Below are 24,309 nucleotides of genomic sequence, written 5' to 3' on the forward strand. Positions count from 1 at the left end.
ATTCGCTAAGAAACGTGTTCTCCATGGCTGAGCAAGCTCCCAAGGAAGGTACCTTTCGTGCAGCTGCGTGGCCGCAGTGCGCCTGCAGAGCTTAGAGCTTGCCACGCATCTGCTCTCGCTGTTCGACAGGTAGCAGAAGGCAAGGCGCGCGTTTTCCCACGTTTTCTCGACGACGAGAGCCGGTTGATGTGCATGTAAGCGTAGCATATGAAACAAGAATAGCACGAAGCATTGGTAGTCAGGTGCCAAAGTCGCAGTATGGCATCAGGTGGCGATCGTATGTTTCTGTGGCCACCACTGGTTTGCAGCAAAGTGAATACCGCTAACTGAAAGCACTCTGTTGTAGCCCCAGTGGCGCAATTGGTTAGCGCACGGTACTTATAAGGCAGTAGCCGTGAGCAATGCCGGGGTTGTGAGTTCGAGCCTCACCTGGGGCATACTTTTATTTCTTAGCAGCTGTCTCTGACAGCAACAGGAGGCTAGGTTTGAGATGTATCAGCTATTTGAGTAACATAATTGTGCATTCGAGACGCTAGCTGCGTCTTCCTCGGTAGTATAGTGGTTAGTATCCCCGCCTGTCACGCGGGAGACCGGGGTTCGATTCCCCGCCGGGGAGGCACATCCGATTTGTAATTGCTGCTCTATCACTCGCCGAACTTAGTGTAGGTCGTTTGCGGCGACTAGCACCATATCTCTCGCACACAGGCACCTGTCTACAGCGCATCCTCGGTAGTATAGTGGTTAGTATCCCCGCCTGTCACGCGGGAGACCGGGGTTCGATTCCCCGCCGGGGAGATGCGATTTTTATCTCACAACCCTGTTCGAGTGTTGCGCGTATGTGGGTCGTAAGAGCATTAACTTTGCGATCGTGGAGTGTAGTTGGCGCAAAATCTTAAAAAATGCTACAACTTAGGAAGTGGTTCTCGCATTCTTCACATTTCAGAATTGCGGGGTATGCTGTTAACGCTGTATCAAAGCACCCCAGCCGACGCTGTGGGCGTAATAATCGAGCTCGGCACAGTCCGCAAAAGAAATAATTTTAGCAGAGCGTGGTTTCGATCCACGGACCTCTGGGTTATGGGCCCAGCACGCTTCCACTGCGCCACTCTGCTGCCTGGGGTTGCGCCGGCTCTTCGCCACGTGACGTGGGACACTTGGAAAGTGTTGTCTGCGTCGCTTTCACACGCCTGTATTTAATTGCGTATCATCTCCTACAGCTCTCAGCTTGACTTGTCTCGACTTTGCTCGACTGACGCTACGCTGACGCTTGCAGGCAGCGATATTTACCACGATCGACTCGACATGCAGCTGCGAGATGCACAGGAGCAACAAAGCACTCCACGGTGCGGCGACATACGAAATCCACTGCCCAGCTACGCGTCGGCAACTAACAAAACGCCGACCCTGCCAGGATTCGAACCTGGAATCTTCTGATCCGTAGTCAGACGCGTTATCCGTTGCGCCACAGGGCCAGTGGCAGCATTTCTTTCTACGAGACAAGTGCAATTCGCTAAGAAACGTGTTCTCCATGGCTGAGCAAGCTCCCAAGGAAGGTACCTTTCGTGCAGCTGCGTGGCCGCAGTGCGCCTGCAGAGCTTAGAGCTTGCCACGCATCTGCTCTCGCTGTTCGACAGGTAGCAGAAGGCAAGGCGCGCGTTTTCCCACGTTTTCTCGACGACGAGAGCCGGTTGATGTGCATGTAAGCGTAGCATATGAAACAAGAATAGCACGAAGCATTGGTAGTCAGGTGCCAAAGTCGCAGTATGGCATCAGGTGGCGATCGTATGTTTCTGTGGCCACCACTGGTTTGCAGCAAAGTGAATACCGCTAACTGAAAGCACTCTGTTGTAGCCCCAGTGGCGCAATTGGTTAGCGCACGGTACTTATAAGGCAGTAGCCGTGAGCAATGCCGGGGTTGTGAGTTCGAGCCTCACCTGGGGCATACTTTTATTTCTTAGCAGCTGTCTCTGACAGCAACAGGAGGCTAGGTTTGAGATGTATCAGCTATTTGAGTAACATAATTGTGCATTCGAGACGCTAGCTGCGTCTTCCTCGGTAGTATAGTGGTTAGTATCCCCGCCTGTCACGCGGGAGACCGGGGTTCGATTCCCCGCCGGGGAGGCACATCCGATTTGTAATTGCTGCTCTATCACTCGCCGAACTTAGTGTAGGTCGTTTGCGGCTACTAGCACCATATCTCTCGCACACAGGCACCTGTCTACAGCGCATCCTCGGTAGTATAGTGGTTAGTATCCCCGCCTGTCACGCGGGAGACCGGGGTTCGATTCCCCGCCGGGGAGATGCGATTTTTATCTCACAACCCTGTTCGAGTGTTGCGCGTATGTGGGTCGTAAGAGCATTAACTTTGCGATCGTGGAGTGTAGTTGGCGCAAAATCTTAAAAAATGCTACAACTTAGGAAGTGGTTCTCGCATTCTTCACATTTCAGAATTGCGGGGTATGCTGTTAACGCTGTATCAAAGCACCCCAGCCGACGCTGTGGGCGTAATAATCGAGCTCGGCACAGTCCGCAAAAGAAATAATTTTAGCAGAGCGTGGTTTCGATCCACGGACCTCTGGGTTATGGGCCCAGCACGCTTCCACTGCGCCACTCTGCTGCCTGGGGTTGCGCCGGCTCTTCGCCACGTGACGTGGGACACTTGGAAAGTGTTGTCTGCGTCGCTTTCACACGCCTGTATTTAATTGCGTATCATCTCCTACAGCTCTCAGCTTGACTTGTCTCGACTTTGCTCGACTGACGATACGCTGACGCTTGCAGGCAGCGATATTTACCACGATCGACTCGACATGCAGCTGCGAGATGCACAGGAGCAACAAAGCACTCCACGGTGCGGCGACATACGAAATCCACTGCCCAGCTACGCGTCGGCAACTAACAAAACGCCGACCCTGCCAGGATTCGAACCTGGAATCTTCTGATCCGTAGTCAGACGCGTTATCCGTTGCGCCACAGGGCCAGTGGCAGCATTTCTTTCTACGAGACAAGTGCAATTCGCTAAGAAACGTGTTCTCCATGGCTGAGCAAGCTCCCAAGGAAGGTACCTTTCGTGCAGCTGCGTGGCCGCAGTGCGCCTGCAGAGCTTAGAGCTTGCCACGCATCTGCTCTCGCTGTTCGACAGGTAGCAGAAGGCAAGGCGCGCGTTTTCCCACGTTTTCTCGACGACGAGAGCCGGTTGATGTGCATGTAAGCGTAGCATATGAAACAAGAATAGCACGAAGCATTGGTAGTCAGGTGCCAAAGTCGCAGTATGGCATCAGGTGGCGATCGTATGTTTCTGTGGCCACCACTGGTTTGCAGCAAAGTGAATACCGCTAACTGAAAGCACTCTGTTGTAGCCCCAGTGGCGCAATTGGTTAGCGCACGGTACTTATAAGGCAGTAGCCGTGAGCAATGCCGGGGTTGTGAGTTCGAGCCTCACCTGGGGCATACTTTTATTTCTTAGCAGCTGTCTCTGACAGCAACAGGAGGCTAGGTTTGAGATGTATCAGCTATTTGAGTAACATAATTGTGCATTCGAGACGCTAGCTGCGTCTTCCTCGGTAGTATAGTGGTTAGTATCCCCGCCTGTCACGCGGGAGACCGGGGTTCGATTCCCCGCCGGGGAGGCACATCCGATTTGTAATTGCTGCTCTATCACTCGCCGAACTTAGTGTAGGTCGTTTGCGGCTACTAGCACCATATCTCTCGCACACAGGCACCTGTCTACAGCGCATCCTCGGTAGTATAGTGGTTAGTATCCCCGCCTGTCACGCGGGAGACCGGGGTTCGATTCCCCGCCGGGGAGATGCGATTTTTATCTCACAACCCTGTTCGAGTGTTGCGCGTATGTGGGTCGTAAGAGCATTAACTTTGCGATCGTGGAGTGTAGTTGGCGCAAAATCTTAAAAAATGCTACAACTTAGGAAGTGGTTCTCGCATTCTTCACATTTCAGAATTGCGGGGTATGCTGTTAACGCTGTATCAAAGCACCCCAGCCGACGCTGTGGGCGTAATAATCGAGCTCGGCACAGTCCGCAAAAGAAATAATTTTAGCAGAGCGTGGTTTCGATCCACGGACCTCTGGGTTATGGGCCCAGCACGCTTCCACTGCGCCACTCTGCTGCCTGGGGTTGCGCCGGCTCTTCGCCACGTGACGTGGGACACTTGGAAAGTGTTGTCTGCGTCGCTTTCACACGCCTGTATTTAATTGCGTATCATCTCCTACAGCTCTCAGCTTGACTTGTCTCGACTTTGCTCGACTGACGCTACGCTGACGCTTGCAGGCAGCGATATTTACCACGATCGACTCGACATGCAGCTGCGAGATGCACAGGAGCAACAAAGCACTCCACGGTGCGGCGACATACGAAATCCACTGCCCAGCTACGCGTCGGCAACTAACAAAACGCCGACCCTGCCAGGATTCGAACCTGGAATCTTCTGATCCGTAGTCAGACGCGTTATCCGTTGCGCCACAGGGCCAGTGGCAGCATTTCTTTCTACGAGACAAGTGCAATTCGCTAAGAAACGTGTTCTCCATGGCTGAGCAAGCTCCCAAGGAAGGTACCTTTCGTGCAGCTGCGTGGCCGCAGTGCGCCTGCAGAGCTTAGAGCTTGCCACGCATCTGCTCTCGCTGTTCGACAGGTAGCAGAAGGCAAGGCGCGCGTTTTCCCACGTTTTCTCGACGACGAGAGCCGGTTGATGTGCATGTAAGCGTAGCATATGAAACAAGAATAGCACGAAGCATTGGTAGTCAGGTGCCAAAGTCGCAGTATGGCATCAGGTGGCGATCGTATGTTTCTGTGGCCACCACTGGTTTGCAGCAAAGTGAATACCGCTAACTGAAAGCACTCTGTTGTAGCCCCAGTGGCGCAATTGGTTAGCGCACGGTACTTATAAGGCAGTAGCCGTGAGCAATGCCGGGGTTGTGAGTTCGAGCCTCACCTGGGGCATACTTTTATTTCTTAGCAGCTGTCTCTGACAGCAACAGGAGGCTAGGTTTGAGATGTATCAGCTATTTGAGTAACATAATTGTGCATTCGAGACGCTAGCTGCGTCTTCCTCGGTAGTATAGTGGTTAGTATCCCCGCCTGTCACGCGGGAGACCGGGGTTCGATTCCCCGCCGGGGAGGCACATCCGATTTGTAATTGCTGCTCTATCACTCGCCGAACTTAGTGTAGGTCGTTTGCGGCTACTAGCACCATATCTCTCGCACACAGGCACCTGTCTACAGCGCATCCTCGGTAGTATAGTGGTTAGTATCCCCGCCTGTCACGCGGGAGACCGGGGTTCGATTCCCCGCCGGGGAGATGCGATTTTTATCTCACAACCCTGTTCGAGTGTTGCGCGTATGTGGGTCGTAAGAGCATTAACTTTGCGATCGTGGAGTGTAGTTGGCGCAAAATCTTAAAAAATGCTACAACTTAGGAAGTGGTTCTCGCATTCTTCACATTTCAGAATTGCGGGGTATGCTGTTAACGCTGTATCAAAGCACCCCAGCCGACGCTGTGGGCGTAATAATCGAGCTCGGCACAGTCCGCAAAAGAAATAATTTTAGCAGAGCGTGGTTTCGATCCACGGACCTCTGGGTTATGGGCCCAGCACGCTTCCACTGCGCCACTCTGCTGCCTGGGGTTGCGCCGGCTCTTCGCCACGTGACGTGGGACACTTGGAAAGTGTTGTCTGCGTCGCTTTCACACGCCTGTATTTAATTGCGTATCATCTCCTACAGCTCTCAGCTTGACTTGTCTCGACTTTGCTCGACTGACGCTACGCTGACGCTTGCAGGCAGCGATATTTACCACGATCGACTCGACATGCAGCTGCGAGATGCACAGGAGCAACAAAGCACTCCACGGTGCGGCGACATACGAAATCCACTGCCCAGCTACGCGTCGGCAACTAACAAAACGCCGACCCTGCCAGGATTCGAACCTGGAATCTTCTGATCCGTAGTCAGACGCGTTATCCGTTGCGCCACAGGGCCAGTGGCAGCATTTCTTTCTACGAGACAAGTGCAATTCGCTAAGAAACGTGTTCTCCATGGCTGAGCAAGCTCCCAAGGAAGGTACCTTTCGTGCAGCTGCGTGGCCGCAGTGCGCCTGCAGAGCTTAGAGCTTGCCACGCATCTGCTCTCGCTGTTCGACAGGTAGCAGAAGGCAAGGCGCGCGTTTTCCCACGTTTTCTCGACGACGAGAGCCGGTTGATGTGCATGTAAGCGTAGCATATGAAACAAGAATAGCACGAAGCATTGGTAGTCAGGTGCCAAAGTCGCAGTATGGCATCAGGTGGCGATCGTATGTTTCTGTGGCCACCACTGGTTTGCAGCAAAGTGAATACCGCTAACTGAAAGCACTCTGTTGTAGCCCCAGTGGCGCAATTGGTTAGCGCACGGTACTTATAAGGCAGTAGCCGTGAGCAATGCCGGGGTTGTGAGTTCGAGCCTCACCTGGGGCATACTTTTATTTCTTAGCAGCTGTCTCTGACAGCAACAGGAGGCTAGGTTTGAGATGTATCAGCTATTTGAGTAACATAATTGTGCATTCGAGACGCTAGCTGCGTCTTCCTCGGTAGTATAGTGGTTAGTATCCCCGCCTGTCACGCGGGAGACCGGGGTTCGATTCCCCGCCGGGGAGGCACATCCGATTTGTAATTGCTGCTCTATCACTCGCCGAACTTAGTGTAGGTCGTTTGCGGCTACTAGCACCATATCTCTCGCACACAGGCACCTGTCTACAGCGCATCCTCGGTAGTATAGTGGTTAGTATCCCCGCCTGTCACGCGGGAGACCGGGGTTCGATTCCCCGCCGGGGAGATGCGATTTTTATCTCACAACCCTGTTCGAGTGTTGCGCGTATGTGGGTCGTAAGAGCATTAACTTTGCGATCGTGGAGTGTAGTTGGCGCAAAATCTTAAAAAATGCTACAACTTAGGAAGTGGTTCTCGCATTCTTCACATTTCAGAATTGCGGGGTATGCTGTTAACGCTGTATCAAAGCACCCCAGCCGACGCTGTGGGCGTAATAATCGAGCTCGGCACAGTCCGCAAAAGAAATAATTTTAGCAGAGCGTGGTTTCGATCCACGGACCTCTGGGTTATGGGCCCAGCACGCTTCCACTGCGCCACTCTGCTGCCTGGGGTTGCGCCGGCTCTTCGCCACGTGACGTGGGACACTTGGAAAGTGTTGTCTGCGTCGCTTTCACACGCCTGTATTTAATTGCGTATCATCTCCTACAGCTCTCAGCTTGACTTGTCTCGACTTTGCTCGACTGACGATACGCTGACGCTTGCAGGCAGCGATATTTACCACGATCGACTCGACATGCAGCTGCGAGATGCACAGGAGCAACAAAGCACTCCACGGTGCGGCGACATACGAAATCCACTGCCCAGCTACGCGTCGGCAACTAACAAAACGCCGACCCTGCCAGGATTCGAACCTGGAATCTTCTGATCCGTAGTCAGACGCGTTATCCGTTGCGCCACAGGGCCAGTGGCAGCATTTCTTTCTACGAGACAAGTGCAATTCGCTAAGAAACGTGTTCTCCATGGCTGAGCAAGCTCCCAAGGAAGGTACCTTTCGTGCAGCTGCGTGGCCGCAGTGCGCCTGCAGAGCTTAGAGCTTGCCACGCATCTGCTCTCGCTGTTCGACAGGTAGCAGAAGGCAAGGCGCGCGTTTTCCCACGTTTTCTCGACGACGAGAGCCGGTTGATGTGCATGTAAGCGTAGCATATGAAACAAGAATAGCACGAAGCATTGGTAGTCAGGTGCCAAAGTCGCAGTATGGCATCAGGTGGCGATCGTATGTTTCTGTGGCCACCACTGGTTTGCAGCAAAGTGAATACCGCTAACTGAAAGCACTCTGTTGTAGCCCCAGTGGCGCAATTGGTTAGCGCACGGTACTTATAAGGCAGTAGCCGTGAGCAATGCCGGGGTTGTGAGTTCGAGCCTCACCTGGGGCATACTTTTATTTCTTAGCAGCTGTCTCTGACAGCAACAGGAGGCTAGGTTTGAGATGTATCAGCTATTTGAGTAACATAATTGTGCATTCGAGACGCTAGCTGCGTCTTCCTCGGTAGTATAGTGGTTAGTATCCCCGCCTGTCACGCGGGAGACCGGGGTTCGATTCCCCGCCGGGGAGGCACATCCGATTTGTAATTGCTGCTCTATCACTCGCCGAACTTAGTGTAGGTCGTTTGCGGCTACTAGCACCATATCTCTCGCACACAGGCACCTGTCTACAGCGCATCCTCGGTAGTATAGTGGTTAGTATCCCCGCCTGTCACGCGGGAGACCGGGGTTCGATTCCCCGCCGGGGAGATGCGATTTTTATCTCACAACCCTGTTCGAGTGTTGCGCGTATGTGGGTCGTAAGAGCATTAACTTTGCGATCGTGGAGTGTAGTTGGCGCAAAATCTTAAAAAATGCTACAACTTAGGAAGTGGTTCTCGCATTCTTCACATTTCAGAATTGCGGGGTATGCTGTTAACGCTGTATCAAAGCACCCCAGCCGACGCTGTGGGCGTAATAATCGAGCTCGGCACAGTCCGCAAAAGAAATAATTTTAGCAGAGCGTGGTTTCGATCCACGGACCTCTGGGTTATGGGCCCAGCACGCTCCCACTGCGCCACTCTGCTGCCTGGGGTTGCGCCGGCTCTTCGCCACGTGACGTGGGACACTTGGAAAGTGTTGTCTGCGTCGCTTTCACACGCCTGTATTTAATTGCGTATCATCTCCTACAGCTCTCAGCTTGACTTGTCTCGACTTTGCTCGACTGACGATACGCTGACGCTTGCAGGCAGCGATATTTACCACGATCGACTCGACATGCAGCTGCGAGATGCACAGGAGCAACAAAGCACTCCACGGTGCGGCGACATACGAAATCCACTGCCCAGCTACGCGTCGGCAACTAACAAAACGCCGACCCTGCCAGGATTCGAACCTGGAATCTTCTGATCCGTAGTCAGACGCGTTATCCGTTGCGCCACAGGGCCAGTGGCAGCATTTCTTTCTACGAGACAAGTGCAATTCGCTAAGAAACGTGTTCTCCATGGCTGAGCAAGCTCCCAAGGAAGGTACCTTTCGTGCAGCTGCGTGGCCGCAGTGCGCCTGCAGAGCTTAGAGCTTGCCACGCATCTGCTCTCGCTGTTCGACAGGTAGCAGAAGGCAAGGCGCGCGTTTTCCCACGTTTTCTCGACGACGAGAGCCGGTTGATGTGCATGTAAGCGTAGCATATGAAACAAGAATAGCACGAAGCATTGGTAGTCAGGTGCCAAAGTCGCAGTATGGCATCAGGTGGCGATCGTATGTTTCTGTGGCCACCACTGGTTTGCAGCAAAGTGAATACCGCTAACTGAAAGCACTCTGTTGTAGCCCCAGTGGCGCAATTGGTTAGCGCACGGTACTTATAAGGCAGTAGCCGTGAGCAATGCCGGGGTTGTGAGTTCGAGCCTCACCTGGGGCATACTTTTATTTCTTAGCAGCTGTCTCTGACAGCAACAGGAGGCTAGGTTTGAGATGTATCAGCTATTTGAGTAACATAATTGTGCATTCGAGACGCTAGCTGCGTCTTCCTCGGTAGTATAGTGGTTAGTATCCCCGCCTGTCACGCGGGAGACCGGGGTTCGATTCCCCGCCGGGGAGGCACATCCGATTTGTAATTGCTGCTCTATCACTCGCCGAACTTAGTGTAGGTCGTTTGCGGCGACTAGCACCATATCTCTCGCACACAGGCACCTGTCTACAGCGCATCCTCGGTAGTATAGTGGTTAGTATCCCCGCCTGTCACGCGGGAGACCGGGGTTCGATTCCCCGCCGGGGAGATGCGATTTTTATCTCACAACCCTGTTCGAGTGTTGCGCGTATGTGGGTCGTAAGAGCATTAACTTTGCGATCGTGGAGTGTAGTTGGCGCAAAATCTTAAAAAATGCTACAACTTAGGAAGTGGTTCTCGCATTCTTCACATTTCAGAATTGCGGGGTATGCTGTTAACGCTGTATCAAAGCACCCCAGCCGACGCTGTGGGCGTAATAATCGAGCTCGGCACAGTCCGCAAAAGAAATAATTTTAGCAGAGCGTGGTTTCGATCCACGGACCTCTGGGTTATGGGCCCAGCACGCTTCCACTGCGCCACTCTGCTGCCTGGGGTTGCGCCGGCTCTTCGCCACGTGACGTGGGACACTTGGAAAGTGTTGTCTGCGTCGCTTTCACACGCCTGTATTTAATTGCGTATCATCTCCTACAGCTCTCAGCTTGACTTGTCTCGACTTTGCTCGACTGACGCTACGCTGACGCTTGCAGGCAGCGATATTTACCACGATCGACTCGACATGCAGCTGCGAGATGCACAGGAGCAACAAAGCACTCCACGGTGCGGCGACATACGAAATCCACTGCCCAGCTACGCGTCGGCAACTAACAAAACGCCGACCCTGCCAGGATTCGAACCTGGAATCTTCTGATCCGTAGTCAGACGCGTTATCCGTTGCGCCACAGGGCCAGTGGCAGCATTTCTTTCTACGAGACAAGTGCAATTCGCTAAGAAACGTGTTCTCCATGGCTGAGCAAGCTCCCAAGGAAGGTACCTTTCGTGCAGCTGCGTGGCCGCAGTGCGCCTGCAGAGCTTAGAGCTTGCCACGCATCTGCTCTCGCTGTTCGACAGGTAGCAGAAGGCAAGGCGCGCGTTTTCCCACGTTTTCTCGACGACGAGAGCCGGTTGATGTGCATGTAAGCGTAGCATATGAAACAAGAATAGCACGAAGCATTGGTAGTCAGGTGCCAAAGTCGCAGTATGGCATCAGGTGGCGATCGTATGTTTCTGTGGCCACCACTGGTTTGCAGCAAAGTGAATACCGCTAACTGAAAGCACTCTGTTGTAGCCCCAGTGGCGCAATTGGTTAGCGCACGGTACTTATAAGGCAGTAGCCGTGAGCAATGCCGGGGTTGTGAGTTCGAGCCTCACCTGGGGCATACTTTTATTTCTTAGCAGCTGTCTCTGACAGCAACAGGAGGCTAGGTTTGAGATGTATCAGCTATTTGAGTAACATAATTGTGCATTCGAGACGCTAGCTGCGTCTTCCTCGGTAGTATAGTGGTTAGTATCCCCGCCTGTCACGCGGGAGACCGGGGTTCGATTCCCCGCCGGGGAGGCACATCCGATTTGTAATTGCTGCTCTATCACTCGCCGAACTTAGTGTAGGTCGTTTGCGGCTACTAGCACCATATCTCTCGCACACAGGCACCTGTCTACAGCGCATCCTCGGTAGTATAGTGGTTAGTATCCCCGCCTGTCACGCGGGAGACCGGGGTTCGATTCCCCGCCGGGGAGATGCGATTTTTATCTCACAACCCTGTTCGAGTGTTGCGCGTATGTGGGTCGTAAGAGCATTAACTTTGCGATCGTGGAGTGTAGTTGGCGCAAAATCTTAAAAAATGCTACAACTTAGGAAGTGGTTCTCGCATTCTTCACATTTCAGAATTGCGGGGTATGCTGTTAACGCTGTATCAAAGCACCCCAGCCGACGCTGTGGGCGTAATAATCGAGCTCGGCACAGTCCGCAAAAGAAATAATTTTAGCAGAGCGTGGTTTCGATCCACGGACCTCTGGGTTATGGGCCCAGCACGCTTCCACTGCGCCACTCTGCTGCCTGGGGTTGCGCCGGCTCTTCGCCACGTGACGTGGGACACTTGGAAAGTGTTGTCTGCGTCGCTTTCACACGCCTGTATTTAATTGCGTATCATCTCCTACAGCTCTCAGCTTGACTTGTCTCGACTTTGCTCGACTGACGCTACGCTGACGCTTGCAGGCAGCGATATTTACCACGATCGACTCGACATGCAGCTGCGAGATGCACAGGAGCAACAAAGCACTCCACGGTGCGGCGACATACGAAATCCACTGCCCAGCTACGCGTCGGCAACTAACAAAACGCCGACCCTGCCAGGATTCGAACCTGGAATCTTCTGATCCGTAGTCAGACGCGTTATCCGTTGCGCCACAGGGCCAGTGGCAGCATTTCTTTCTACGAGACAAGTGCAATTCGCTAAGAAACGTGTTCTCCATGGCTGAGCAAGCTCCCAAGGAAGGTACCTTTCGTGCAGCTGCGTGGCCGCAGTGCGCCTGCAGAGCTTAGAGCTTGCCACGCATCTGCTCTCGCTGTTCGACAGGTAGCAGAAGGCAAGGCGCGCGTTTTCCCACGTTTTCTCGACGACGAGAGCCGGTTGATGTGCATGTAAGCGTAGCATATGAAACAAGAATAGCACGAAGCATTGGTAGTCAGGTGCCAAAGTCGCAGTATGGCATCAGGTGGCGATCGTATGTTTCTGTGGCCACCACTGGTTTGCAGCAAAGTGAATACCGCTAACTGAAAGCACTCTGTTGTAGCCCCAGTGGCGCAATTGGTTAGCGCACGGTACTTATAAGGCAGTAGGCGTGAGCAATGCCGGGGTTGTGAGTTCGAGCCTCACCTGGGGCATACTTTTATTTCTTAGCAGCTGTCTCTGACAGCAACAGGAGGCTAGGTTTGAGATGTATCAGCTATTTGAGTAACATAATTGTGCATTCGAGACGCTAGCTGCGTCTTCCTCGGTAGTATAGTGGTTAGTATCCCCGCCTGTCACGCGGGAGACCGGGGTTCGATTCCCCGCCGGGGAGGCACATCCGATTTGTAATTGCTGCTCTATCACTCGCCGAACTTAGTGTAGGTCGTTTGCGGCTACTAGCACCATATCTCTCGCACACAGGCACCTGTCTACAGCGCATCCTCGGTAGTATAGTGGTTAGTATCCCCGCCTGTCACGCGGGAGACCGGGGTTCGATTCCCCGCCGGGGAGATGCGATTTTTATCTCACAACCCTGTTCGAGTGTTGCGCGTATGTGGGTCGTAAGAGCATTAACTTTGCGATCGTGGAGTGTAGTTGGCGCAAAATCTTAAAAAATGCTACAACTTAGGAAGTGGTTCTCGCATTCTTCACATTTCAGAATTGCGGGGTATGCTGTTAACGCTGTATCAAAGCACCCCAGCCGACGCTGTGGGCGTAATAATCGAGCTCGGCACAGTCCGCAAAAGAAATAATTTTAGCAGAGCGTGGTTTCGATCCACGGACCTCTGGGTTATGGGCCCAGCACGCTTCCACTGCGCCACTCTGCTGCCTGGGGTTGCGCCGGCTCTTCGCCACGTGACGTGGGACACTTGGAAAGTGTTGTCTGCGTCGCTTTCACACGCCTGTATTTAATTGCGTATCATCTCCTACAGCTCTCAGCTTGACTTGTCTCGACTTTGCTCGACTGACGCTACGCTGACGCTTGCAGGCAGCGATATTTACCACGATCGACTCGACATGCAGCTGCGAGATGCACAGGAGCAACAAAGCACTCCACGGTGCGGCGACATACGAAATCCACTGCCCAGCTACGCGTCGGCAACTAACAAAACGCCGACCCTGCCAGGATTCGAACCTGGAATCTTCTGTTCCGTAGTCAGACGCGTTATCCGTTGCGCCACAGGGCCAGTGGCAGCATTTCTTTCTACGAGACAAGTGCAATTCGCTAAGAAACGTGTTCTCCATGGCTGAGCAAGCTCCCAAGGAAGGTACCTTTCGTGCAGCTGCGTGGCCGCAGTGCGCCTGCAGAGCTTAGAGCTTGCCACGCATCTGCTCTCGCTGTTCGACAGGTAGCAGAAGGCAAGGCGCGCGTTTTCCCACGTTTTCTCGACGACGAGAGCCGGTTGATGTGCATGTAAGCGTAGCATATGAAACAAGAATAGCACGAAGCATTGGTAGTCAGGTGCCAAAGTCGCAGTATGGCATCAGGTGGCGATCGTATGTTTCTGTGGCCACCACTGGTTTGCAGCAAAGTGAATACCGCTAACTGAAAGCACTCTGTTGTAGCCCCAGTGGCGCAATTGGTTAGCGCACGGTACTTATAAGGCAGTAGCCGTGAGCAATGCCGGGGTTGTGAGTTCGAGCCTCACCTGGGGCATACTTTTATTTCTTAGCAGCTGTCTCTGACAGCAACAGGAGGCTAGGTTTGAGATGTATCAGCTATTTGAGTAACATAATTGTGCATTCGAGACGCTAGCTGCGTCTTCCTCGGTAGTATAGTGGTTAGTATCCCCGCCTGTCACGCGGGAGACCGGGGTTCGATTCCCCGCCGGGGAGGCACATCCGATTTGTAATTGCTGCTCTATCACTCGCCGAACTTAGTGTAGGTCGTTTGCGGCTACTAGCACCATATCTCTCGCACACAGGCACCTGTCTACAGCGCATCCTCGGTAGTATAGTGGTTAGTATCCCCGCCTGTCACGCGGGAGACCGGGGTTCGATTCCCCGCCGGGGAGATGCGATTTTTATCTCACAACCCTGTTCGAGTGTTGCGCGTATGTGGGTCGTAAGAGCATTAACTTTGCGATCGTGGAGTGTAGTTGGCGCAAAATCTTAAAAAATGCTACAACTTAGGAAGTGGTTCTCGCATTCTTCACATTTCAGAATTGCGGGGTATGCTGTTAACGCTGTATCAAAGCACCCCAGCCGACGCTGTGGGCGTAATAATCGAGCTCGGCACAGTCCGCAAAAGAAATAATTTTAGCAGAGCGTGGTTTCGATCCACGGACCTCTGGGTTATGGGCCCAGCACGCTTCCACTGCGCCACTCTGCTGCCTGGGGTTGCGCCGGCTCTTCGCCACGTGACGTGGGACACTTGGAAAGTGTTGTCTGCGTCGCTTTCACACGCCTGTATTTAATTGCGTATCATCTCCTACAGCTCTCAGCTTGACTTGTCTCGACTTTGCTCGACTGACGCTACGCTGACGCTTGCAGGCAGCGATATTTACCACGATCGACTCGACATGCAGCTGCGAGATGCACAGGAGCAACAAAGCACTCCACGGTGCGGCGACATACGAAATCCACTGCCCAGCTACGCGTCGGCAACTAACAAAACGCCGACCCTGCCAGGATTCGAACCTGGAATCTTCTGATCCGTAGTCAGACGCGTTATCCGTTGCGCCACAGGGCCAGTGGCAGCATTTCTTTCTACGAGACAAGTGCAATTCGCTAAGAAACGTGTTCTCCATGGCTGAGCAAGCTCCCAAGGAAGGTACCTTTCGTGCAGCTGCGTGGCCGCAGTGCGCCTGCAGAGCTTAGAGCTTGCCACGCATCTGCTCTCGCTGTTCGACAGGTAGCAGAAGGCAAGGCGCGCGTTTTCCCACGTTTTCTCGACGACGAGAGCCGGTTGATGTGCATGTAAGCGTAGCATATGAAACAAGAATAGCACGAAGCATTGGTAGTCAGGTGCCAAAGTCGCAGTATGGCATCAGGTGGCGATCGTATGTTTCTGTGGCCACCACTGGTTTGCAGCAAAGTGAATACCGCTAACTGAAAGCACTCTGTTGTAGCCCCAGTGGCGCAATTGGTTAGCGCACGGTACTTATAAGGCAGTAGCCGTGAGCAATGCCGGGGTTGTGAGTTCGAGCCTCACCTGGGGCATACTTTTATTTCTTAGCAGCTGTCTCTGACAGCAACAGGAGGCTAGGTTTGAGATGTATCAGCTATTTGAGTAACATAATTGTGCATTCGAGACGCTAGCTGCGTCTTCCTCGGTAGTATAGTGGTTAGTATCCCCGCCTGTCACGCGGGAGACCGGGGTTCGATTCCCCGCCGGGGAGGCACATCCGATTTGTAATTGCTGCTCTATCACTCGCCGAACTTAGTGTAGGTCGTTTGCGGCTACTAGCACCATATCTCTCGCACACAGGCACCTGTCTACAGCGCATCCTCGGTAGTATAGTGGTTAGTATCCCCGCCTGTCACGCGGGAGACCGGGGTTCGATTCCCCGCCGGGGAGATGCGATTTTTATCTCACAACCCTGTTCGAGTGTTGCGCGTATGTGGGTCGTAAGAGCATTAACTTTGCGATCGTGGAGTGTAGTTGGCGCAAAATCTTAAAAAATGCTACAACTTAGGAAGTGGTTCTCGCATTCTTCACATTTCAGAATTGCGGGGTATGCTGTTAACGCTGTATCAAAGCACCCCAGCCGACGCTGTGGGCGTAATAATCGAGCTCGGCACAGTCCGCAAAAGAAATAATTTTAGCAGAGCGTGGTTTCGATCCACGGACCTCTGGGTTATGGGCCCAGCACGCTTCCACTGCGCCACTCTGCTGCCTGGGGTTGCGCCGGCTCTTCGCCACGTGACGTGGGACACTTGGAAAGTGTTGTCTGCGTCGCTTTCACACGCCTGTATTTAATTGCGTATCATCTCCTACAGCTCTCAGCTTGACTTGTCTCGACTTTGCTCGACTGACGCTACGCTGACGCTTGCAGGCAGCGATATTTACCACGATCGACTCGACATGCAGCTGCGAGATGCACAGGAGCAACAAAGCACTCCACGGTGCGGCGACATACGAAATCCACTGCCCAGCTACGCGTCGGCAACTAACAAAACGCCGACCCTGCCAGGATTCGAACCTGGAATCTTCTGATCCGTAGTCAGACGCGTTATCCGTTGCGCCACAGGGCCAGTGGCAGCATTTCTTTCTACGAGACAAGTGCAATTCGCTAAGAAACGTGTTCTCCATGGCTGAGCAAGCTCCCAAGGAAGGTACCTTTCGTGCAGCTGCGTGGCCGCAGTGCGCCTGCAGAGCTTAGAGCTTGCCACGCATCTGCTCTCGCTGTTCGACAGGTAGCAGAAGGCAAGGCGCGCGTTTTCCCACGTTTTCTCGACGACGAGAGCCGGTTGATGTGCATGTAAGCGTAGCATATGAAACAAGAATAGCACGAAGCATTGGTAGTCAGGTGCCAAAGTCGCAGTATGGCATCAGGTGGCGATCGTATGTTTCTGTGGCCACCACTGGTTTGCAGCAAAGTGAATACCGCTAACTGAAAGCACTCTGTTGTAGCCCCAGTGGCGCAATTGGTTAGCGCACGGTACTTATAAGGCAGTAGCCGTGAGCAATGCCGGGGTTGTGAGTTCGAGCCTCACCTGGGGCATACTTTTATTTCTTAGCAGCTGTCTCTGACAGCAACAGGAGGCTAGGTTTGAGATGTATCAGCTATTTGAGTAACATAATTGTGCATTCGAGACGCTAGCTGCGTCTTCCTCGGTAGTATAGTGGTTAGTATCCCCGCCTGTCACGCGGGAGACCGGGGTTCGATTCCCCGCCGGGGAGGCACATCCGATTTGTAATTGCTGCTCTATCACTCGCCGAACTTAGTGTAGGTCGTTTGCGGCTACTAGCACCATATCTCTCGCACACAGGCACCTGTCTACAGCGCATCCTCGGTAGTATAGTGGTTAGTATCCCCGCCTGTCACGCGGGAGACCGGGGTTCGATTCCCCGCCGGGGAGATGCGATTTTTATCTCACAACCCTGTTCGAGTGTTGCGCGTATGTGGGTCGTAAGAGCATTAACTTTGCGATCGTGGAGTGTAGTTGGCGCAAAATCTTAAAAAATGCTACAACTTAGGAAGTGGTTCTCGCATTCTTCACATTTCAGAATTGCGGGGTATGCTGTTAACGCTGTATCAAAGCACCCCAGCCGACGCTGTGGGCGTAATAATCGAGCTCGGCACAGTCCGCAAAAGACATAATTTTAGCAGAGCGTGGTTTCGATCCACGGACCTCTGGGTTATGGGCCCAGCACGCTTCCACTGCGCCACTCTGCTGCCTGGGGTTGCGCCGGCTCTTCGCCACGTGACGTGGGACACTTGGAAAGTGTTGTCTGCGTCGCTTTCACACGCCTGTATTTAATTGCGTATCATCTCCTACAGCTCTCAGCTTGACTTGTCTCGACTTTGCTCGACTGACGCTACGCTGACGCTTGCAGGCAGCGATATTTACCACGATCGACTCGACATGCAGCTGCGAGATGCACAGGAGCAACAAAGCACTCCACGGTGCGGCGACATACGAAATCCACTGCCCAGCTACGCGTCGGCAACTAACAAAACGCCGACCCTGCCAGGATTCGAACCTGGAATCTTCTGATCCGTAGTCAGACGCGTTATCCGTTGCGCCACAGGGCCAGTGGCAGCATTTCTTTCTACGAGACAAGTGCAATTCGCTAAGAAACGTGTTCTCCATGGCTGAGCAAGCTCCCAAGGAAGGTACCTTTCGTGCAGCTGCGTGGCCGCAGTGCGCCTGCAGAGCTTAGAGCTTGCCACGCATCTGCTCTCGCTGTTCGACAGGTAGCAGAAGGCAAGGCGCGCGTTTTCCCACGTTTTCTCGACGACGAGAGCCGGTTGATGTGCATGTAAGCGTAGCATATGAAACAAGAATAGCACGAAGCATTGGTAGTCAGGTGCCAAAGTCGCAGTATGGCATCAGGTGGCGATCGTATGTTTCTGTGGCCACCACTGGTTTGCAGCAAAGTGAATACCGCTAACTGAAAGCACTCTGTTGTAGCCCCAGTGGCGCAATTGGTTAGCGCACGGTACTTATAAGGCAGTAGCCGTGAGCAATGCCGGGGTTGTGAGTTCGAGCCTCACCTGGGGCATACTTTTATTTCTTAGCAGCTGTCTCTGACAGCAACAGGAGGCTAGGTTTGAGATGTATCAGCTATTTGAGTAACATAATTGTGCATTCGAGACGCTAGCTGCGTCTTCCTCGGTAGTATAGTGGTTAGTATCCCCGCCTGTCACGCGGGAGACCGGGGTTCGATTCCCCGCCGGGGAGGCACATCCGATTTGTAATTGCTGCTCTATCACTCGCCGAACTTAGTGTAGGTCGTTTGCGGCTACTAGCACCATATCTCTCGCACACAGGCACCTGTCTACAGCGCATCCTCGGTAGTATAGTGGTTAGTATCCCCGCCTGTCACGCGGGAGACCGGGGTTCGATTCCCCGCCGGGGAGATGCGATTTTTATCTCACAACCCTGTTCGAGTGTTGCGCGTATGTGGGTCGTAAGAGCATTAACTTTGCGATCGTGGAGTGTAGTTGGCGCAAAATCTTAAAAAATGCTACAACTTAGGAAGTGGTTCTCGCATTCTTCACATTTCAGAATTGCGGGGTATGCTGTTAACGCTGTATCAAAGCACCCCAGCCGACGCTGTGGGCGTAATAATCGAGCTCGGCACAGTCCGCAAAAGAAATAATTTTAGCAGAGCGTGGTTTCGATCCACGGACCTCTGGGTTATGGGCCCAGCACGCTTCCACTGCGCCACTCTGCTGCCTGGGGTTGCGCCGGCTCTTCGCCACGTGACGTGGGACACTTGGAAAGTGTTGTCTGCGTCGCTTTCACACGCCTGTATTTAATTGCGTATCATCTCCTACAGCTCTCAGCTTGACTTGTCTCGACTTTGCTCGACTGACGCTACGCTGACGCTTGCAGGCAGCGATATTTACCACGATCGACTCGACATGCAGCTGCGAGATGCACAGGAGCAACAAAGCACTCCACGGTGCGGCGACATACGAAATCCACTGCCCAGCTACGCGTCGGCAACTAACAAAACGCCGACCCTGCCAGGATTCGAACCTGGAATCTTCTGATCCGTAGTCAGACGCGTTATCCGTTGCGCCACAGGGCCAGTGGCAGCATTTCTTTCTACGAGACAAGTGCAATTCGCTAAGAAACGTGTTCTCCATGGCTGAGCAAGCTCCCAAGGAAGGTACCTTTCGTGCAGCTGCGTGGCCGCAGTGCGCCTGCAGAGCTTAGAGCTTGCCACGCATCTGCTCTCGCTGTTCGACAGGTAGCAGAAGGCAAGGCGCGCGTTTTCCCACGTTTTCTCGACGACGAGAGCCGGTTGATGTGCATGTAAGCGTAGCATATGAAACAAGAATAGCACGAAGCATTGGTAGTCAGGTGCCAAAGTCGCAGTATGGCATCAGGTGGCGATCGTATGTTTCTGTGGCCACCACTGGTTTGCAGCAAAGTGAATACCGCTAACTGAAAGCACTCTGTTGTAGCCCCAGTGGCGCAATTGGTTAGCGCACGGTACTTATAAGGCAGTAGCCGTGAGCAATGCCGGGGTTGTGAGTTCGAGCCTCACCTGGGGCATACTTTTATTTCTTAGCAGCTGTCTCTGACAGCAACAGGAGGCTAGGTTTGAGATGTATCAGCTATTTGAGTAACATAATTGTGCATTCGAGACGCTAGCTGCGTCTTCCTCGGTAGTATAGTGGTTAGTATCCCCGCCTGTCACGCGGGAGACCGGGGTTCGATTCCCCGCCGGGGAGGCACATCCGATTTGTAATTGCTGCTCTATCACTCGCCGAACTTAGTGTAGGTCGTTTGCGGCTACTAGCACCATATCTCTCGCACACAGGCACCTGTCTACAGCGCATCCTCGGTAGTATAGTGGTTAGTATCCCCGCCTGTCACGCGGGAGACCGGGGTTCGATTCCCCGCCGGGGAGATGCGATTTTTATCTCACAACCCTGTTCGAGTGTTGCGCGTATGTGGGTCGTAAGAGCATTAACTTTGCGATCGTGGAGTGTAGTTGGCGCAAAATCTTAAAAAATGCTACAACTTAGGAAGTGGTTCTCGCATTCTTCACATTTCAGAATTGCGGGGTATGCTGTTAACGCTGTATCAAAGCACCCCAGCCGACGCTGTGGGCGTAATAATCGAGCTCGGCACAGTCCGCAAAAGACATAATTTTAGCAGAGCGTGGTTTCGATCCACGGACCTCTGGGTTATGGGCCCAGCACGCTTCCACTGCGCCACTCTGCTGCCTGGGGTTGCGCCGGCTCTTCGCCACGTGACGTGGGACACTTGGAAAGTGTTGTCTGCGTCGCTTTCACACGCCTGTATTTAATTGCGTATCATCTCCTACAGCTCTCAGCTTGACTTGTCTCGACTTTGCTCGACTGACGCTACGCTGACGCTTGCAGGCAGCGATATTTACCACGATCGACTCGACATGCAGCTGCGAGATGCACAGGAGCAACAAAGCACTCCACGGTGCGGCGACATACGAAATCCACTGCCCAGCTACGCGTCGGCAACTAACAAAACGCCGACCCTGCCAGGATTCGAACCTGGAATCTTCTGATCCGTAGTCAGACGCGTTATCCGTTGCGCCACAGGGCCAGTGGCAGCATTTCTTTCTACGAGACAAGTGCAGTTCGCTAAGAAACGTGTTCTCCATGGCTGAGCAAGCTCCCAAGGAAGGTACCTTTCGTGCAGCTGCGTGGCCGCAGTGCGCCTGCAGAGCTTAGAGCTTGCCACGCATCTGCTCTCGCTGTTCGACAGGTAGCAGAAGGCAAGGCGCGCGTTTTCCCACGTTTTCTCGACGACGAGAGCCGGTTGATGTGCATGTAAGCGTAGCATATGAAACAAGAATAGCACGAAGCATTGGTAGTCAGGTGCCAAAGTCGCAGTATGGCATCAGGTGGCGATCGTATGTTTCTGTGGCCACCACTGGTTTGCAGCAAAGTGAATACCGCTAACTGAAAGCACTCTGTTGTAGCCCCAGTGGCGCAATTGGTTAGCGCACGGTACTTATAAGGCAGTAGCCGTGAGCAATGCCGGGGTTGTGAGTTCGAGCCTCACCTGGGGCATACTTTTATTTCTTAGCAGCTGTCTCTGACAGCAACAGGAGGCTAGGTTTGAGATGTATCAGCTATTTGAGTAACATAATTGTGCATTCGAGACGCTAGCTGCGTCTTCCTCGGTAGTATAGTGGTTAGTATCCCCGCCTGTCACGCGGGAGACCGGGGTTCGATTCCCCGCCGGGGAGGCACATCCGATTTGTAATTGCTGCTCTATCACTCGCCGAACTTAGTGTAGGTCGTTTGCGGCTACTAGCACCATATCTCTCGCACACAGGCACCTGTCTACAGCGCATCCTCGGTAGTATAGTGGTTAGTATCCCCGCCTGTCACGCGGGAGACCGGGGTTCGATTCCCCGCCGGGGAGATGCGATTTTTATCTCACAACCCTGTTCGAGTGTTGCGCGTATGTGGGTCGTAAGAGCATTAACTTTGCGATCGTGGAGTGTAGTTGGCGCAAAATCTTAAAAAATGCTACAACTTAGGAAGTGGTTCTCGCATTCTTCACATTTCAGAATTGCGGGGTATGCTGTTAACGCTGTATCAAAGCACCCCAGCCGACGCTGTGGGCGTAATAATCGAGCTCGGCACAGTCCGCAAAAGAAATAATTTTAGCAGAGCGTGGTTTCGATCCACGGACCTCTGGGTTATGGGCCCAGCACGCTTCCACTGCGCCACTCTGCTGCCTGGGGTTGCGCCGGCTCTTCGCCACGTGACGTGGGACACTTGGAAAGTGTTGTCTGCGTCGCTTTCACACGCCTGTATTTAATTGCGTATCATCTCCTACAGCTCTCAGCTTGACTTGTCTCGACTTTGCTCGACTGACGCTACGCTGACGCTTGCAGGCAGCGATATTTACCACGATCGACTCGACATGCAGCTGCGAGATGCACAGGAGCAACAAAGCACTCCACGGTGCGGCGACATACGAAATCCACTGCCCAGCTACGCGTCGGCAACTAACAAAACGCCGACCCTGCCAGGATTCGAACCTGGAATCTTCTGATCCGTAGTCAGACGCGTTATCCGTTGCGCCACAGGGCCAGTGGCAGCATTTCTTTCTACGAGACAAGTGCAATTCGCTAAGAAACGTGTTCTCCATGGCTGAGCAAGCTCCCAAGGAAGGTACCTTTCGTGCAGCTGCGTGGCCGCAGTGCGCCTGCAGAGCTTAGAGCTTGCCACGCATCTGCTCTCGCTGTTCGACAGGTAGCAGAAGGCAAGGCGCGCGTTTTCCCACGTTTTCTCGACGACGAGAGCCGGTTGATGTGCATGTAAGCGTAGCATATGAAACAAGAATAGCACGAAGCATTGGTAGTCAGGTGCCAAAGTCGCAGTATGGCATCAGGTGGCGATCGTATGTTTCTGTGGCCACCACTGGTTTGCAGCAAAGTGAATACCGCTAACTGAAAGCACTCTGTTGTAGCCCCAGTGGCGCAATTGGTTAGCGCACGGTACTTATAAGGCAGTAGCCGTGAGCAATGCCGGGGTTGTGAGTTCGAGCCTCACCTGGGGCATACTTTTATTTCTTAGCAGCTGTCTCTGACAGCAACAGGAGGCTAGGTTTGAGATGTATCAGCTATTTGAGTAACATAATTGTGCATTCGAGACGCTAGCTGCGTCTTCCTCGGTAGTATAGTGGTTAGTATCCCCGCCTGTCACGCGGGAGACCGGGGTTCGATTCCCCGCCGGGGAGGCACATCCGATTTGTAATTGCTGCTCTATCACTCGCCGAACTTAGTGTAGGTCGTTTGCGGCTACTAGCACCATATCTCTCGCACACAGGCACCTGTCTACAGCGCATCCTCGGTAGTATAGTGGTTAGTATCCCCGCCTGTCACGCGGGAGACCGGGGTTCGATTCCCCGCCGGGGAGATGCGATTTTTATCTCACAACCCTGTTCGAGTGTTGCGCGTATGTGGGTCGTAAGAGCATTAACTTTGCGATCGTGGAGTGTAGTTGGCGCAAAATCTTAAAAAATGCTACAACTTAGGAAGTGGTTCTCGCATTCTTCACATTTCAGAATTGCGGGGTATGCTGTTAACGCTGTATCAAAGCACCCCAGCCGACGCTGTGGGCGTAATAATCGAGCTCGGCACAGTCCGCAAAAGAAATAATTTTAGCAGAGCGTGGTTTCGATCCACGGACCTCTGGGTTATGGGCCCAGCACGCTTCCACTGCGCCACTCTGCTGCCTGGGGTTGCGCCGGCTCTTCGCCACGTGACGTGGGACACTTGGAAAGTGTTGTCTGCGTCGCTTTCACACGCCTGTATTTAATTGCGTATCATCTCCTACAGCTCTCAGCTTGACTTGTCTCGACTTTGCTCGACTGACGCTACGCTGACGCTTGCAGGCAGCGATATTTACCACGATCGACTCGACATGCAGCTGCGAGATGCACAGGAGCAACAAAGCACTCCACGGTGCGGCGACATACGAAATCCACTGCCCAGCTACGCGTCGGCAACTAACAAAACGCCGACCCTGCCAGGATTCGAACCTGGAATCTTCTGATCCGTAGTCAGACGCGTTATCCGTTGCGCCACAGGGCCAGTGGCAGCATTTCTTTCTACGAGACAAGTGCAGTTCGCTAAGAAACGTGTTCTCCATGGCTGAGCAAGCTCCCAAGGAAGGTACCTTTCGTGCAGCTGCGTGGCCGCAGTGCGCCTGCAGAGCTTAGAGCTTGCCACGCATCTGCTCTCGCTGTTCGACAGGTAGCAGAAGGCAAGGCGCGCGTTTTCCCACGTTTTCTCGACGACGAGAGCCGGTTGATGTGCATGTAAGCGTAGCATATGAAACAAGAATAGCACGAAG

At 53.3% G+C, this 24,309-nt stretch overlaps 79 non-coding genes across 79 annotated transcripts; 48 read left to right on the forward strand and 31 right to left on the reverse strand.

The window, feature by feature from the left end:
* The first annotated feature begins 345 nt into the window (after nucleotides 1–345).
* Trnai-uau lies at nucleotides 346–437 on the forward strand. Its single transcript is given in 2 exon segments — nucleotides 346–383; nucleotides 402–437. It is a non-coding gene; the product is annotated as a tRNA-Ile (tRNA).
* A 107-nt stretch (nucleotides 438–544) lies between these two features.
* Trnad-guc lies at nucleotides 545–616 on the forward strand. The gene has a single exon. It is a non-coding gene; the product is annotated as a tRNA-Asp (tRNA).
* Nucleotides 617–723: 107 nt separating this feature from the next.
* Trnad-guc lies at nucleotides 724–795 on the forward strand. The gene has a single exon. It is a non-coding gene; the product is annotated as a tRNA-Asp (tRNA).
* A 245-nt stretch (nucleotides 796–1,040) lies between these two features.
* Nucleotides 1,041–1,112, reverse strand: Trnam-cau. Its single transcript has one exon. It is a non-coding gene; the product is annotated as a tRNA-Met (tRNA).
* A 287-nt stretch (nucleotides 1,113–1,399) lies between these two features.
* Nucleotides 1,400–1,472, reverse strand: Trnar-acg. Its single transcript has one exon. It is a non-coding gene; the product is annotated as a tRNA-Arg (tRNA).
* A 378-nt stretch (nucleotides 1,473–1,850) lies between these two features.
* Trnai-uau lies at nucleotides 1,851–1,942 on the forward strand. The gene is given in 2 exon segments: nucleotides 1,851–1,888; nucleotides 1,907–1,942. It is a non-coding gene; the product is annotated as a tRNA-Ile (tRNA).
* Nucleotides 1,943–2,049: 107 nt separating this feature from the next.
* Trnad-guc lies at nucleotides 2,050–2,121 on the forward strand. Its single transcript has one exon. It is a non-coding gene; the product is annotated as a tRNA-Asp (tRNA).
* Nucleotides 2,122–2,228: 107 nt separating this feature from the next.
* Nucleotides 2,229–2,300, forward strand: Trnad-guc. Its single transcript has one exon. It is a non-coding gene; the product is annotated as a tRNA-Asp (tRNA).
* Nucleotides 2,301–2,545: 245 nt separating this feature from the next.
* Nucleotides 2,546–2,617, reverse strand: Trnam-cau. Its single transcript has one exon. It is a non-coding gene; the product is annotated as a tRNA-Met (tRNA).
* A 287-nt stretch (nucleotides 2,618–2,904) lies between these two features.
* On the reverse strand, nucleotides 2,905–2,977 carry Trnar-acg. Its single transcript has one exon. It is a non-coding gene; the product is annotated as a tRNA-Arg (tRNA).
* A 378-nt stretch (nucleotides 2,978–3,355) lies between these two features.
* Nucleotides 3,356–3,447, forward strand: Trnai-uau. Its single transcript is given in 2 exon segments — nucleotides 3,356–3,393; nucleotides 3,412–3,447. It is a non-coding gene; the product is annotated as a tRNA-Ile (tRNA).
* Nucleotides 3,448–3,554: 107 nt separating this feature from the next.
* On the forward strand, nucleotides 3,555–3,626 carry Trnad-guc. The gene has a single exon. It is a non-coding gene; the product is annotated as a tRNA-Asp (tRNA).
* A 107-nt stretch (nucleotides 3,627–3,733) lies between these two features.
* Nucleotides 3,734–3,805, forward strand: Trnad-guc. Its single transcript has one exon. It is a non-coding gene; the product is annotated as a tRNA-Asp (tRNA).
* Nucleotides 3,806–4,050: 245 nt separating this feature from the next.
* On the reverse strand, nucleotides 4,051–4,122 carry Trnam-cau. Its single transcript has one exon. It is a non-coding gene; the product is annotated as a tRNA-Met (tRNA).
* Nucleotides 4,123–4,409: 287 nt separating this feature from the next.
* On the reverse strand, nucleotides 4,410–4,482 carry Trnar-acg. The gene has a single exon. It is a non-coding gene; the product is annotated as a tRNA-Arg (tRNA).
* Nucleotides 4,483–4,860: 378 nt separating this feature from the next.
* Trnai-uau lies at nucleotides 4,861–4,952 on the forward strand. Its single transcript is given in 2 exon segments — nucleotides 4,861–4,898; nucleotides 4,917–4,952. It is a non-coding gene; the product is annotated as a tRNA-Ile (tRNA).
* A 107-nt stretch (nucleotides 4,953–5,059) lies between these two features.
* Nucleotides 5,060–5,131, forward strand: Trnad-guc. The gene has a single exon. It is a non-coding gene; the product is annotated as a tRNA-Asp (tRNA).
* Nucleotides 5,132–5,238: 107 nt separating this feature from the next.
* Nucleotides 5,239–5,310, forward strand: Trnad-guc. Its single transcript has one exon. It is a non-coding gene; the product is annotated as a tRNA-Asp (tRNA).
* Nucleotides 5,311–5,555: 245 nt separating this feature from the next.
* Nucleotides 5,556–5,627, reverse strand: Trnam-cau. The gene has a single exon. It is a non-coding gene; the product is annotated as a tRNA-Met (tRNA).
* Nucleotides 5,628–5,914: 287 nt separating this feature from the next.
* On the reverse strand, nucleotides 5,915–5,987 carry Trnar-acg. The gene has a single exon. It is a non-coding gene; the product is annotated as a tRNA-Arg (tRNA).
* A 378-nt stretch (nucleotides 5,988–6,365) lies between these two features.
* Nucleotides 6,366–6,457, forward strand: Trnai-uau. The gene is given in 2 exon segments: nucleotides 6,366–6,403; nucleotides 6,422–6,457. It is a non-coding gene; the product is annotated as a tRNA-Ile (tRNA).
* Nucleotides 6,458–6,564: 107 nt separating this feature from the next.
* Nucleotides 6,565–6,636, forward strand: Trnad-guc. Its single transcript has one exon. It is a non-coding gene; the product is annotated as a tRNA-Asp (tRNA).
* A 107-nt stretch (nucleotides 6,637–6,743) lies between these two features.
* On the forward strand, nucleotides 6,744–6,815 carry Trnad-guc. Its single transcript has one exon. It is a non-coding gene; the product is annotated as a tRNA-Asp (tRNA).
* Nucleotides 6,816–7,060: 245 nt separating this feature from the next.
* Nucleotides 7,061–7,132, reverse strand: Trnam-cau. Its single transcript has one exon. It is a non-coding gene; the product is annotated as a tRNA-Met (tRNA).
* A 287-nt stretch (nucleotides 7,133–7,419) lies between these two features.
* Trnar-acg lies at nucleotides 7,420–7,492 on the reverse strand. The gene has a single exon. It is a non-coding gene; the product is annotated as a tRNA-Arg (tRNA).
* A 378-nt stretch (nucleotides 7,493–7,870) lies between these two features.
* Nucleotides 7,871–7,962, forward strand: Trnai-uau. The gene is given in 2 exon segments: nucleotides 7,871–7,908; nucleotides 7,927–7,962. It is a non-coding gene; the product is annotated as a tRNA-Ile (tRNA).
* Nucleotides 7,963–8,069: 107 nt separating this feature from the next.
* Nucleotides 8,070–8,141, forward strand: Trnad-guc. The gene has a single exon. It is a non-coding gene; the product is annotated as a tRNA-Asp (tRNA).
* A 107-nt stretch (nucleotides 8,142–8,248) lies between these two features.
* On the forward strand, nucleotides 8,249–8,320 carry Trnad-guc. Its single transcript has one exon. It is a non-coding gene; the product is annotated as a tRNA-Asp (tRNA).
* A 604-nt stretch (nucleotides 8,321–8,924) lies between these two features.
* On the reverse strand, nucleotides 8,925–8,997 carry Trnar-acg. Its single transcript has one exon. It is a non-coding gene; the product is annotated as a tRNA-Arg (tRNA).
* Nucleotides 8,998–9,375: 378 nt separating this feature from the next.
* Nucleotides 9,376–9,467, forward strand: Trnai-uau. Its single transcript is given in 2 exon segments — nucleotides 9,376–9,413; nucleotides 9,432–9,467. It is a non-coding gene; the product is annotated as a tRNA-Ile (tRNA).
* A 107-nt stretch (nucleotides 9,468–9,574) lies between these two features.
* Nucleotides 9,575–9,646, forward strand: Trnad-guc. The gene has a single exon. It is a non-coding gene; the product is annotated as a tRNA-Asp (tRNA).
* Nucleotides 9,647–9,753: 107 nt separating this feature from the next.
* Nucleotides 9,754–9,825, forward strand: Trnad-guc. The gene has a single exon. It is a non-coding gene; the product is annotated as a tRNA-Asp (tRNA).
* A 245-nt stretch (nucleotides 9,826–10,070) lies between these two features.
* Nucleotides 10,071–10,142, reverse strand: Trnam-cau. The gene has a single exon. It is a non-coding gene; the product is annotated as a tRNA-Met (tRNA).
* Nucleotides 10,143–10,429: 287 nt separating this feature from the next.
* On the reverse strand, nucleotides 10,430–10,502 carry Trnar-acg. The gene has a single exon. It is a non-coding gene; the product is annotated as a tRNA-Arg (tRNA).
* A 378-nt stretch (nucleotides 10,503–10,880) lies between these two features.
* Nucleotides 10,881–10,972, forward strand: Trnai-uau. Its single transcript is given in 2 exon segments — nucleotides 10,881–10,918; nucleotides 10,937–10,972. It is a non-coding gene; the product is annotated as a tRNA-Ile (tRNA).
* Nucleotides 10,973–11,079: 107 nt separating this feature from the next.
* Nucleotides 11,080–11,151, forward strand: Trnad-guc. Its single transcript has one exon. It is a non-coding gene; the product is annotated as a tRNA-Asp (tRNA).
* A 107-nt stretch (nucleotides 11,152–11,258) lies between these two features.
* Nucleotides 11,259–11,330, forward strand: Trnad-guc. The gene has a single exon. It is a non-coding gene; the product is annotated as a tRNA-Asp (tRNA).
* Nucleotides 11,331–11,575: 245 nt separating this feature from the next.
* On the reverse strand, nucleotides 11,576–11,647 carry Trnam-cau. Its single transcript has one exon. It is a non-coding gene; the product is annotated as a tRNA-Met (tRNA).
* Nucleotides 11,648–11,934: 287 nt separating this feature from the next.
* Trnar-acg lies at nucleotides 11,935–12,007 on the reverse strand. Its single transcript has one exon. It is a non-coding gene; the product is annotated as a tRNA-Arg (tRNA).
* A 378-nt stretch (nucleotides 12,008–12,385) lies between these two features.
* Nucleotides 12,386–12,477, forward strand: Trnai-uau. Its single transcript is given in 2 exon segments — nucleotides 12,386–12,423; nucleotides 12,442–12,477. It is a non-coding gene; the product is annotated as a tRNA-Ile (tRNA).
* Nucleotides 12,478–12,584: 107 nt separating this feature from the next.
* Trnad-guc lies at nucleotides 12,585–12,656 on the forward strand. The gene has a single exon. It is a non-coding gene; the product is annotated as a tRNA-Asp (tRNA).
* Nucleotides 12,657–12,763: 107 nt separating this feature from the next.
* Trnad-guc lies at nucleotides 12,764–12,835 on the forward strand. Its single transcript has one exon. It is a non-coding gene; the product is annotated as a tRNA-Asp (tRNA).
* A 245-nt stretch (nucleotides 12,836–13,080) lies between these two features.
* Trnam-cau lies at nucleotides 13,081–13,152 on the reverse strand. Its single transcript has one exon. It is a non-coding gene; the product is annotated as a tRNA-Met (tRNA).
* Nucleotides 13,153–13,439: 287 nt separating this feature from the next.
* Trnar-acg lies at nucleotides 13,440–13,512 on the reverse strand. The gene has a single exon. It is a non-coding gene; the product is annotated as a tRNA-Arg (tRNA).
* A 378-nt stretch (nucleotides 13,513–13,890) lies between these two features.
* On the forward strand, nucleotides 13,891–13,982 carry Trnai-uau. Its single transcript is given in 2 exon segments — nucleotides 13,891–13,928; nucleotides 13,947–13,982. It is a non-coding gene; the product is annotated as a tRNA-Ile (tRNA).
* Nucleotides 13,983–14,089: 107 nt separating this feature from the next.
* Nucleotides 14,090–14,161, forward strand: Trnad-guc. The gene has a single exon. It is a non-coding gene; the product is annotated as a tRNA-Asp (tRNA).
* Nucleotides 14,162–14,268: 107 nt separating this feature from the next.
* On the forward strand, nucleotides 14,269–14,340 carry Trnad-guc. Its single transcript has one exon. It is a non-coding gene; the product is annotated as a tRNA-Asp (tRNA).
* A 245-nt stretch (nucleotides 14,341–14,585) lies between these two features.
* On the reverse strand, nucleotides 14,586–14,657 carry Trnam-cau. The gene has a single exon. It is a non-coding gene; the product is annotated as a tRNA-Met (tRNA).
* Nucleotides 14,658–14,944: 287 nt separating this feature from the next.
* On the reverse strand, nucleotides 14,945–15,017 carry Trnar-acg. Its single transcript has one exon. It is a non-coding gene; the product is annotated as a tRNA-Arg (tRNA).
* Nucleotides 15,018–15,395: 378 nt separating this feature from the next.
* Trnai-uau lies at nucleotides 15,396–15,487 on the forward strand. The gene is given in 2 exon segments: nucleotides 15,396–15,433; nucleotides 15,452–15,487. It is a non-coding gene; the product is annotated as a tRNA-Ile (tRNA).
* Nucleotides 15,488–15,594: 107 nt separating this feature from the next.
* Nucleotides 15,595–15,666, forward strand: Trnad-guc. Its single transcript has one exon. It is a non-coding gene; the product is annotated as a tRNA-Asp (tRNA).
* Nucleotides 15,667–15,773: 107 nt separating this feature from the next.
* On the forward strand, nucleotides 15,774–15,845 carry Trnad-guc. Its single transcript has one exon. It is a non-coding gene; the product is annotated as a tRNA-Asp (tRNA).
* A 245-nt stretch (nucleotides 15,846–16,090) lies between these two features.
* Nucleotides 16,091–16,162, reverse strand: Trnam-cau. The gene has a single exon. It is a non-coding gene; the product is annotated as a tRNA-Met (tRNA).
* Nucleotides 16,163–16,449: 287 nt separating this feature from the next.
* On the reverse strand, nucleotides 16,450–16,522 carry Trnar-acg. Its single transcript has one exon. It is a non-coding gene; the product is annotated as a tRNA-Arg (tRNA).
* A 378-nt stretch (nucleotides 16,523–16,900) lies between these two features.
* On the forward strand, nucleotides 16,901–16,992 carry Trnai-uau. The gene is given in 2 exon segments: nucleotides 16,901–16,938; nucleotides 16,957–16,992. It is a non-coding gene; the product is annotated as a tRNA-Ile (tRNA).
* A 107-nt stretch (nucleotides 16,993–17,099) lies between these two features.
* On the forward strand, nucleotides 17,100–17,171 carry Trnad-guc. The gene has a single exon. It is a non-coding gene; the product is annotated as a tRNA-Asp (tRNA).
* A 107-nt stretch (nucleotides 17,172–17,278) lies between these two features.
* Nucleotides 17,279–17,350, forward strand: Trnad-guc. Its single transcript has one exon. It is a non-coding gene; the product is annotated as a tRNA-Asp (tRNA).
* A 245-nt stretch (nucleotides 17,351–17,595) lies between these two features.
* Trnam-cau lies at nucleotides 17,596–17,667 on the reverse strand. Its single transcript has one exon. It is a non-coding gene; the product is annotated as a tRNA-Met (tRNA).
* Nucleotides 17,668–17,954: 287 nt separating this feature from the next.
* Nucleotides 17,955–18,027, reverse strand: Trnar-acg. Its single transcript has one exon. It is a non-coding gene; the product is annotated as a tRNA-Arg (tRNA).
* Nucleotides 18,028–18,405: 378 nt separating this feature from the next.
* Nucleotides 18,406–18,497, forward strand: Trnai-uau. The gene is given in 2 exon segments: nucleotides 18,406–18,443; nucleotides 18,462–18,497. It is a non-coding gene; the product is annotated as a tRNA-Ile (tRNA).
* Nucleotides 18,498–18,604: 107 nt separating this feature from the next.
* Trnad-guc lies at nucleotides 18,605–18,676 on the forward strand. The gene has a single exon. It is a non-coding gene; the product is annotated as a tRNA-Asp (tRNA).
* Nucleotides 18,677–18,783: 107 nt separating this feature from the next.
* Nucleotides 18,784–18,855, forward strand: Trnad-guc. Its single transcript has one exon. It is a non-coding gene; the product is annotated as a tRNA-Asp (tRNA).
* A 245-nt stretch (nucleotides 18,856–19,100) lies between these two features.
* On the reverse strand, nucleotides 19,101–19,172 carry Trnam-cau. Its single transcript has one exon. It is a non-coding gene; the product is annotated as a tRNA-Met (tRNA).
* A 287-nt stretch (nucleotides 19,173–19,459) lies between these two features.
* Trnar-acg lies at nucleotides 19,460–19,532 on the reverse strand. Its single transcript has one exon. It is a non-coding gene; the product is annotated as a tRNA-Arg (tRNA).
* A 378-nt stretch (nucleotides 19,533–19,910) lies between these two features.
* Nucleotides 19,911–20,002, forward strand: Trnai-uau. The gene is given in 2 exon segments: nucleotides 19,911–19,948; nucleotides 19,967–20,002. It is a non-coding gene; the product is annotated as a tRNA-Ile (tRNA).
* A 107-nt stretch (nucleotides 20,003–20,109) lies between these two features.
* Trnad-guc lies at nucleotides 20,110–20,181 on the forward strand. Its single transcript has one exon. It is a non-coding gene; the product is annotated as a tRNA-Asp (tRNA).
* A 107-nt stretch (nucleotides 20,182–20,288) lies between these two features.
* On the forward strand, nucleotides 20,289–20,360 carry Trnad-guc. Its single transcript has one exon. It is a non-coding gene; the product is annotated as a tRNA-Asp (tRNA).
* A 245-nt stretch (nucleotides 20,361–20,605) lies between these two features.
* On the reverse strand, nucleotides 20,606–20,677 carry Trnam-cau. The gene has a single exon. It is a non-coding gene; the product is annotated as a tRNA-Met (tRNA).
* A 287-nt stretch (nucleotides 20,678–20,964) lies between these two features.
* On the reverse strand, nucleotides 20,965–21,037 carry Trnar-acg. Its single transcript has one exon. It is a non-coding gene; the product is annotated as a tRNA-Arg (tRNA).
* A 378-nt stretch (nucleotides 21,038–21,415) lies between these two features.
* On the forward strand, nucleotides 21,416–21,507 carry Trnai-uau. The gene is given in 2 exon segments: nucleotides 21,416–21,453; nucleotides 21,472–21,507. It is a non-coding gene; the product is annotated as a tRNA-Ile (tRNA).
* A 107-nt stretch (nucleotides 21,508–21,614) lies between these two features.
* On the forward strand, nucleotides 21,615–21,686 carry Trnad-guc. The gene has a single exon. It is a non-coding gene; the product is annotated as a tRNA-Asp (tRNA).
* A 107-nt stretch (nucleotides 21,687–21,793) lies between these two features.
* Nucleotides 21,794–21,865, forward strand: Trnad-guc. The gene has a single exon. It is a non-coding gene; the product is annotated as a tRNA-Asp (tRNA).
* A 245-nt stretch (nucleotides 21,866–22,110) lies between these two features.
* Nucleotides 22,111–22,182, reverse strand: Trnam-cau. The gene has a single exon. It is a non-coding gene; the product is annotated as a tRNA-Met (tRNA).
* A 287-nt stretch (nucleotides 22,183–22,469) lies between these two features.
* Trnar-acg lies at nucleotides 22,470–22,542 on the reverse strand. Its single transcript has one exon. It is a non-coding gene; the product is annotated as a tRNA-Arg (tRNA).
* A 378-nt stretch (nucleotides 22,543–22,920) lies between these two features.
* Nucleotides 22,921–23,012, forward strand: Trnai-uau. Its single transcript is given in 2 exon segments — nucleotides 22,921–22,958; nucleotides 22,977–23,012. It is a non-coding gene; the product is annotated as a tRNA-Ile (tRNA).
* Nucleotides 23,013–23,119: 107 nt separating this feature from the next.
* Nucleotides 23,120–23,191, forward strand: Trnad-guc. Its single transcript has one exon. It is a non-coding gene; the product is annotated as a tRNA-Asp (tRNA).
* A 107-nt stretch (nucleotides 23,192–23,298) lies between these two features.
* On the forward strand, nucleotides 23,299–23,370 carry Trnad-guc. The gene has a single exon. It is a non-coding gene; the product is annotated as a tRNA-Asp (tRNA).
* Nucleotides 23,371–23,615: 245 nt separating this feature from the next.
* On the reverse strand, nucleotides 23,616–23,687 carry Trnam-cau. Its single transcript has one exon. It is a non-coding gene; the product is annotated as a tRNA-Met (tRNA).
* A 287-nt stretch (nucleotides 23,688–23,974) lies between these two features.
* Nucleotides 23,975–24,047, reverse strand: Trnar-acg. The gene has a single exon. It is a non-coding gene; the product is annotated as a tRNA-Arg (tRNA).
* Nucleotides 24,048–24,309: the final 262 nt, after the last annotated feature.

The sequence above is a fragment of the Schistocerca americana genome, chromosome 8 (assembly GCF_021461395.2).
Source record: "Schistocerca americana isolate TAMUIC-IGC-003095 chromosome 8, iqSchAmer2.1, whole genome shotgun sequence".
Classification (NCBI taxonomy): Eukaryota; Metazoa; Arthropoda; class Insecta; order Orthoptera; family Acrididae; genus Schistocerca; species Schistocerca americana.